Raw genomic sequence first — 9,495 nt, forward strand, 5'->3', positions numbered from 1 at the left:
AGTTACTCAGAAAAGATAAGATATTACATTTATAGTTAATTCCTGAGCAACTATTAAAATGACACCATACTTACCTCACACATCCTAACTACACATGTCTCAGACCACTTGTGCTCCCAGACCCTAACCTAACACTACCCCATGGGACCTAATCGAATCCCCCCACACCTGTACCCTGAAGCAACATATGCTGGAGATAAAGGATAACTGGATGTACCACATTTGGATTCCGAGAAGGCATTTAACAAAGTGCTACATAAAAGGTTATTATGTGATGTAGGAGATCATAGTGAAGAAGGTAAGATTGAAAATTCACTGGCAGAAAAAGGGGCATTTTTAAATGGATCTTTTCTTGATCAACTGGTTATGAGAATAGTTACCTCCGGGTTCTGTGCTGGACCCTCAGCTTTTACAATTTATCTAAATGACACAGATAGGGGTGCGAAGGCATGGTAGATAAATTTTCAAATGATGGAACGATGTTGTGAAGTGGACTTATGATAATAGAGATAGGTTGACTAAGTGGCAAAACATCTGGCAGGTAGATTATAAAGTAGGTAAATGTGAAGTTGCCCACTTTGGAAGGAAGAATAAAACAGCAGGGTATTACTTAAATGGAGAACAACTTCAGAATTCCAAGTTACAGAGGGATCTGGGTGTTCTTGTGTAATGCTCCCAAAAGGTTAGCATGCAGGTACAGCAAGTATTTAAGAAGAATCATGAAATACTCGCATTTATTGCAAGAGGCAGTGAGAGGATGCTGAAGAGCTGGGAAAGCAGCAGCCGTCTTCAGATGAGGAAGATGCAGACACTAGTTGGGAGCATCTGGTGCAACAAGCCAGGGAGGGCTTAATTTTATTTTTCCCACACAGGACTTAATTAACATCTAATTCCAACAGATTTGAGTGAGGTGCAATGATCACTCACTGATATCAATCTGTTACTGTTCAAAATGCAGGTGGGCCCTGTCTTTTCCAGAATCAAGTACAGCTTTTTTTTTATTGTTGATTTTGTCACTTTTGCTGATACTGAATATAAATGTATGTTTTCAACAATTTGAAGGCTTTTCACTATGTCAGGGCTCCACATTGAAAAACGAGAATACATTAGACACACAGTGTATTAGATAAAATTAGCACTCCTTTTGACAGGGTTCTAAGATAGGATTGTGTAAAGGACATGTAGACTGTGTATCTTGATCCTTGTAGCTGTAGTTACAATGACCGTCAATCAATTGGTAATGATGTAAAATAGCAATACATTTACAGATGTGCTATTCTATTTGTAATGAAGTGTCAGCTGTGTCATCTATGTACACTGTGAAGTGCTATTTGTGGCTAGCAGTGATTCACTAGCTGTGGGTCTAGGCTTTAAAAATGACACTGGCAACAGGAATCCCATGAGGTCTGGCAATGGTAAGCACTTCACCAACTGCTGACCATACAATAGTACTGGCAGGGAGTCTTAAAGGTGTGGTGCACACATAACGAGGTGAGCTGTGAAGAATTGCATAGAATAACTTCGTAGAGTTTACAGAGAGAAACCTTCATGAAAAACAAAATTGATACTTGGCCAATTTTAGAAAACATCAGTGTAAGGTTTCTCAGTGGGGTCCTCACACATCATTAAGTCACAGCAGATACGCTGAAGTGGAAGATAAGCAGGTGCTCTGTCAATTATTTTGAATCAAAACATAAAAACATGAAAAATCAATGTTTGATCTTTGAACCAATTTATCAAGCTGATGGCTCATTAACTCTTTTGCATTCATAAATCTCAGCTTATCGGCAAAACTGGAATTTGCCAACATTCCTCATATCCAAGAATCCAAAAGTCTAGTAGTTAATGTGTGCCACAAACAAAATTTATTGATTAAATACCAAAAGGCTTCTGTGACTTATCGGCAGAACAAAATGGAGGCAGGAAGTTTTAACTTTCCAATTTGTCAGCATGTACCAATAAAAACATCAATCATACAAATTAAAGAAGAATTAAACTGACCTCTGCCATATATCTCTAGATCAAAGAACAGAGTCACCAGTGAGTTTGTACATGCTGACTGTGGGCAGTCTGTATATCGCACCTTGCACATTAGAGCACACATTATCTCAATTAACATTCTAACCTCAACATTCACTATATAAATAAAGTGGGAGAAAGTGAGGACTGCAAATGCTGGAAATCAGTCAAAAAGTGTGGTGCTGGAAAAGCCAGAGAGGCAACATCCGAGAAGCAAGACAGTCAATATTTCAAGCATTAGCTCCTCAACAGAAATGCTGGGGCGGGGGAGTAAGGGTGCTCAGAGAAAAATGGGAGGGGTGGGGCTGGGGGGAAGGCAGCTAGGACTGCGATAGCTGGATGAAGGTGTGGGGTGGAGTGGAGTGTGGAGGTGGGAAGGAAGATAGACAGGTGGGCAGGTCAAGAGAGCAGTGCCGAGTGGGAGGGTTTGATCTTGGATAAGGTAGGGTGAGGGAAGCTGTGGAAACTGGCAAAATTGACATTGATTCCGTGTTATTTGAGGGCCCCAAGGCGGGGAGTCAAGGTATTCTTCCTCCAGTCTTTGGGTGGTTAGGATTTAGTGGGGGTGGAGGCCCAGGACTTGCATGTCTTTGGCGGAGTGGGAGGGTGAGTTGAAGTGATTGACCACAGGATGGTGGCATTTTTTAGTGTGTGGGTTCCAGAGATGTTCTCTGATGGCCACCTCTCAGCTTTCGATACTCCAGGGAAAACAGCCCCAGCCTAGTCAGTTTCTCCCTATAGCTCAAATCCTCCAACCCTAGCAACATCCTTGTAAATCTTTTCTGAACTCTTTCAAGTTTCACAACATCTTTCTGATAGGAAGGAGACCAGAACTGCATGCAATATTGCAACAGTGGCCTAACCAATGTCCTATACTACCGCAACATGACCTTCCAACTCCTGTACTCAATACTCTGACCAATAAAGGAAAGCATACCAAACGCCTTCTTCACTATCCTACCTACCTGTGACTCCACTTTCAAGGAGCTATGAACCTGCACTCCAAGGTCTCTTTGTTCAGCAATACTCCCTAGGACCTTACCATTAAGTGTATAAGTCCTGCTAAGATTTGCTTTTCCAAAAAGCAGCACCTCACAATAATCTAAATTAAACTCCATCTGCCACTCCTCAGCCCATCTGATCAAGATCCCATTGTAATCTGAGGTAACCTTCTTTGCTGTCCACTACACCCCCAATTTTGGTGTAATGGGCAACCTGACTAATGATATCTCTTATGTTCATATCCAATCATTTATTTAAATGACGAAAAGTAGAAGACCCACCACTGATCCATGTGGCACTCCACTGGTCACAGGCCTCCAGTCTGAAAAACAACCTTCCACCACCACCCTCTGTCTTCTACCTTTGAGCCAGTTATGTATCCAAATGGCTAGTTCTCCCAGTATTCCATGACATCTAACCTTGCGAACCAATCTCCCATGGGGAACTTTGTCGAACGCCTTACTGAAGTCCATATAGATCACATCTACTGCTCTGCCCTCATCAATCATCTTTGTTACTTTTTTAAAAATCTCAATCAAGTTCGTGAGACATGATTTCTCATGCACAAAGCCATGTTGACAATCCCTATTCAGTCCTTGTCTTTCGAAATGCATGTATATCCTGTCCCTCAGGATTCCCTTCAACAACTTGCCCACCATTGACATCAAGTTCACCAGTCTATAGTTCCCTGGCTTGTCCTTACGATCTTTCTTAAATAATGGTACCATGTTAGCTAACTTCTAGTCTTCTGGCACCTCACCTGTGACTATCCATGATACAAATATCTCAGCAAGGGGCCCAGCAATCACTTCCCTAGTGTCCCATGGAGCTCTAGGGTACATCTGATCAGCACCTGGGAATTTATCCATCTTTATGCATTTCAAGACATCCAGCACTTCCTCCTTTGTAATATGGACATTTTGCAAAATGTCACCATCTATTTCTCCATTCTATATCTTCCATCTCCTCCTCCACAGTTAACACTGATGCAATGTACTCATTTAGTATCTTGCCTATCTCCTGAGGCTCCACACAAAGGCTGCCTTGCTAATCTTTGAGAGGCCCTAACCTCTCCATTGTTACCGTTTTGTCCTTAATGTATTTGTAAAAACCCTTCAGCTTCCCCTAAGCTCTATTTGCCAAAGCTACCTCATATCCCCTTTTTGCACTCTTTATTTCTCTCTTAAGTGTACTCCTCCTGCCTTTAAAATCTAAGGATTCAATCGATCTATCCTGTCTATATCTGACATACGCTGCCTTCTTTTTCTTAACCAAACCCTCAATTTCTCTAGTCATTCAGCATTCCCTACACTTACCAGCCTTTCTTTTCACCCTGACAGGAATATACTTTATATCCCTTTCCCTGCGAACATCTGCACCAGTCAGTTTTTGAAAGTTCTTGCCTAATACCGTCAAAATTAACCTTCTTCCAATTTAGAACTTCAACTGTTAGATCTGGTCTATCCTTTTCCATCACTATTATAAATCTAATAGAATTATGGTCGCTGGCCCCACAGTGCTCCCCCACTGACACCTCAGTCACCTGCCCTGCCTTATTTTCCAAGAGCAGGTCAAGTTGTGCTCCTTCTCTAATAGGTAAATCCACATACTGACTCAAAATTTTCTTGGACACTCTTAACAAATTCCTCACCATCTAAACCCTTAACACTATGGCAATCCCAGTCGATGTTTGGAAAGTGAAAATCCCCTACCATAACCACCCTATTATTCTTACAGGTAACTGAAATCTCCTTACGAATTTGTTTCTTAATTTCCCACTAACTATTAGGGGGTCTATAATACCATCCTAATAAGGTGATCATTCCTTTCTTATTTCTCGTTCAACCCAAATAACTTCCCTGGGTGTATTTCCGGGAATATCCTCCTTCAGTGCAGTTGTAATGATATCCCTTATCAAAAATGCCACTCCCCTTCCTCTCTTGCCTCCCTTTCTGTCTTTCCTGTAACATTTCTATCCTGGAACATTAAGCTGCCAGTCCTGTCCATCCCTGAGCCATATTTCTGTAATTGCTGTGATATCCCAGTCCCATCTTCCTAACCATGCCCTGAGTTCATCTGCCTTCCCTTTTAGGGCTCTTGCATTGAAATAAATGCAGTTTAATTCATTAGTCCTACCTTGTTCTCTGCTTTGTTCCTGCCTGCCCTGACTGTTTGACTTGCTTCTTTTCTCAACTGTACCAGTCTCAGATTGATCTTTTTCCCACACTCACCCCCCCCCCCCCCGACTATTTTAAATTCTCCAGAGCAGGCCTAGCATATGTCCCTACCAATATATTAGTCCCCTTCCAATTCAGGTGCAATGCATCCTAGTATAGGTCACTTCTACCGCAGAAGAGATTTCAATGATCCAAAAATGCGAATCCTTCTCCCATACACCATAGCTGTTAATGCTACATTCCCCTGAACATCAATCACCCTCTATATTTTCCAAAACAGCATACATATTTGAAATGGGGATAGCCACAGAAGATTCATGTACTACCCGTCTACCTTTCCTAACTTTCTTGGAGTTAACCCATCTACCTGATTGTATCTGCGGCTTTTCTCCCTTCCTATAACTGCCATCCATTACACCCCCAGCTCTTGTAACTTCCTCATTGCCTCTAACTGTCGTTCCAACCAATCCATTCGATCTGACAGGATTCACAACCGACATTTATTGCAGATATAATCCTCAGTAACACGTAAACTTTCCCGAAACTCGCACATCCAACAAGAAGAGCATATCACTCTACTAAAAGCCATTTTGCTCCTTCCAATCTACAGTCCCAGAAAATGGCCTCGTCTTATTGCTCTACAAAATGCTGCTCCTGGCTAACCTAATACTTCTGGTGATAATTTTTAAAATTTAAGCCAGAGATAGATCCCAAAAAACATAATCGTGAAAGAACCCGCTATACTCACTATTGTAGATTTTTAGCAAGGCTATAGTTAAAGCTATTTGCTTATCTGTTTCTGTACTATGACCTCTCTCAAACAGGTTCCTCCAAGATCATTTGTGAATTTTGCTGTTTGTTAAGTTTTCTTAGACACACCCTGATGTCCAGCGATACGTGAATTCAAACAGCAAAGTCAATAACTGCACAGATTCACTGCTGTGTCAGGGAGCAGTATGAGTTTCTTTCTCTATCTCCATCATAGACCATGTGTTTGCTGCCTTTGTCTGTCTTTCTCCCTTTTAAAAGTGCTGTCATTTTGACTTTTTTTAAAAGTTTCAAAACGATTGCAATGGCATATAAAAATTGCTTTTCCTGGAATCCTAGAATACCTCAGAAAAGGAGCAGCCTGTTACTGCCAGAAATTTTTCCTAACCTCCATCTTGGATTAGCCTTAATTGTGGCTGCATTCAAAAGCAGCAAAAGGAAGAACCTATCTCTATTCGGGAGTTTAAAGGATCTTGCCTGTACTGTAACTTGCTCTCTGGCCATTTGGTTAGAAAGATTTGTGTGCTTATCCTATATTTCACTTCATCTTGAAACCACCTAAGTTATTCCACCAAAGACTTGAAGGGGACGTGAGGGTGGGAACACCCTCTCTTGCTCCGTTAATATAATCCTTGTTATGTAAGGCATTTAATACCTGAGAAGGTTAACTGACATCACGTAATAAGTTTCACCCATCAGGATATAATGGATTTTTCCTTGGAGTTGTAAGTTATTGTTCCAGTTTTTATCCAGGTGCTTAATTCAATGTAGCTAACAGTGTTACGTACTTACTCAAAAGTCTAGCCAGACATCACACAAGTGATTATTATATAACTCATATGCCATTAGATTACATTACAGTGTGGAAACAGGCCCTTCGGCCCAACAAGTCCACACCAACCCGCCGAAGCGCAACCCACCCATACCCCTAACCTAACACTATGGGCAAGTTAGCATGGAAAATTCACCTGACCTGCACATCTTTGGACTGTGGGAGGAAACCAGAGCACCCGGAGGAAACCCACACAGACACGGGGAGAACGTGCAAACTCCACATAGACAGTCACCCGAGGCTGGAATTGAACCCAGGTCTCTGGCGCTGTGCGGTAGCAATGCTAACCACTGTGCCACCGTGCCGCCATGAAAACAGTTACTAAATACTTTGTGATACTGGTGAGTTTAACATGAATACAAGGATGGTTATCAAATTGGCTGCTTGTGCATGCATGAAGGAGTCAGTGATGTCAGTTACTGGTGATACACATCCTGAAGGCAGATAAATCTGTGTCTATATGGCCAACATCATTATGTTCCTTGTGTAATAATGTTACACCCGCTGTGCATAGAGAAATGCACACCATATAGAGGCCAAAGTTCCAGGAGCAGGCGAAACATCCAGGGGCAAGGGCAAAGTCTGGGAGTAAGTACAAAGGCTAGGGGTTGGAGCAAAGGTCACAAAGTAACACTGACCATTCAGTATTGCAGCTCCTCATGGTGGGCAAGAGACATACTGTCTCCATGCTGTGTTTAAACTTGAGGGGAGGGTTGACAGCATCAAGGTCTCCATCGGTCCCCACCCACCCTACCCCCTAATGTGGCAGACTGCAGCTACTTTATATGAACAATGGTCTGTCACAATAGACTAGCTTTTTGGTTGAAGAGTAATTACATTCGTCACATGGTAGTGATGTAGCACTGCCAGCTGGAGCTTCTGCACTTGTGCACTCCTGACAGTACTTAGAGGCATTGTTCCTATGAAACATAGCCATATGATAATCTTATTTATGAAGTCCACATCTCCCTTCAGGAGAAGATGCTGTGACAGCACCCTTCCCCACTTGGTATCAGTGGATTAGACTAACCAGACCAACTTAAACCTACCAAACAAACTTCCACCTCCACCCGCACCCCCACCCACCCGCTTATGGCAAGGCCTTTACAACATTACGGGAAGCAAAATGATGCAGAGCAAGATGGCGGACAAAGACTAATTCCGCCCCCTGACATGCTCAGTGCTTTCTATGCTCAGTTTGAGCAGAATGCCAGCGGCGCAGTGACACCTGCCCTGTCAGCCCTGGACACACCTGTTCCCTCGGTCACCGCTGCGGATGTCAGATTGATCTTCCTAGAATGCAAACCAAGGAAAGCAATGGGCCCAGATAGTGTTCCCAGTTGAGCACTCAGATCATGTGCGGACCAGCTGGTGGAGGTATTCACCGATATCTTCAATCTCTCCCTCTTATAAGCCAAAGTCCCCACCTGCCTCACGAAGACTACCATCATCCTGGTACCTAATAAACCACATGCAATGTGCCTTAATGACTATCATTCTGTGGCTCTGACCTCATTAATCATGAAGTGCTTCAAGAGGCTGGTCATAGCCCACTTCAATTTCAGTCTCCCAGCTTGCCTTGATCCCCAACAATTTGCCTACTGTCGTAACAGGTCTACAGCGGACACCATTTCTGTGTATCAGTTAAAAAGCAGTACAAAGCCTTCCAGCAGAAACTCAAAGCAGCTAGGAATAGTGAAGCTCATGGAGAAGGAGCAGAAAGAGTGCAAATCATCCATACCGTGAAAAAGGGAATGATACACACTAAGAAGAAGAGAGAATAATTGACATAATTTCGCAGAGATTTCCTCCATTTTGGAGGAGGTATAAATAGAGAATTTCTTCATTTTAAAGCAATTCAATCACCTTTGAACACTAAAAGTAACTTATTTTTAGCAAAAACAGGGATAATTCTGAAGCATTTAAAAGTTTTCAACTTTAACAGAAATTAAAGAAAATTTCTGAAAAGCAAGTAACATAACTTTTAAAAAAGATTTATTTAAAAACTTATGAACAACAAAGCTTCATGAACAAGTCACATTCGTTTTCCTGTAATTTATGGAAAATAATTGCAAAATGTTAAACTCACTGAAGAAGACAGTAATACACATCAAGAGACTGTACAATTTAGAAAACTAAACAGCAAAACCAGCTATACCTACAATTAAGAAGTCCTTTAGGTTTCAAGACAATTATTTAAATAAGAGACGTAGCAGGAGTTCAATCGGATGTGAAGGTACCGATGTTGGACTGGGGTGGACAAAGTCCGAAGTCACAAGATGCCAGGTTTATTTGGAATCATAATCATAAGCTTTTGGAACATTGCACCTTCATTAGGGGAAGGAGAATGATAGGAATAGAAAGTCAACCTAGCTCATGGAGATGATCAGACCTTGTCAATTTTTTAAAGTACAAACACATCAAGTCATTACATATTAGAACATCACAAAAATTCTTCAAATCCTTTGATGCTCAAGTTCCCTATTGTCACAAAGCTAGTCCTTTTTTTTTCCTCAATGCTGTTCCTTGGTTCAAGGATATTCTGTCCTTGATTTTTTTTTAGAGGGCTAATAAACCAGGCCGGGCTCTGATCAGTCTGGTCTGGTACAGAGATGAAAAGGATTTTGAAAGGCCTTTTATTTAAATGTAAACAGATGAGACTTCAGGCCAAAGTGGTCATGTTTTGGAAGTGACCTG

This window comes from Chiloscyllium punctatum, chromosome 22 (genome assembly GCF_047496795.1).
Source record: "Chiloscyllium punctatum isolate Juve2018m chromosome 22, sChiPun1.3, whole genome shotgun sequence".
NCBI classification, from domain to species: domain Eukaryota; kingdom Metazoa; phylum Chordata; class Chondrichthyes; order Orectolobiformes; family Hemiscylliidae; genus Chiloscyllium; species Chiloscyllium punctatum.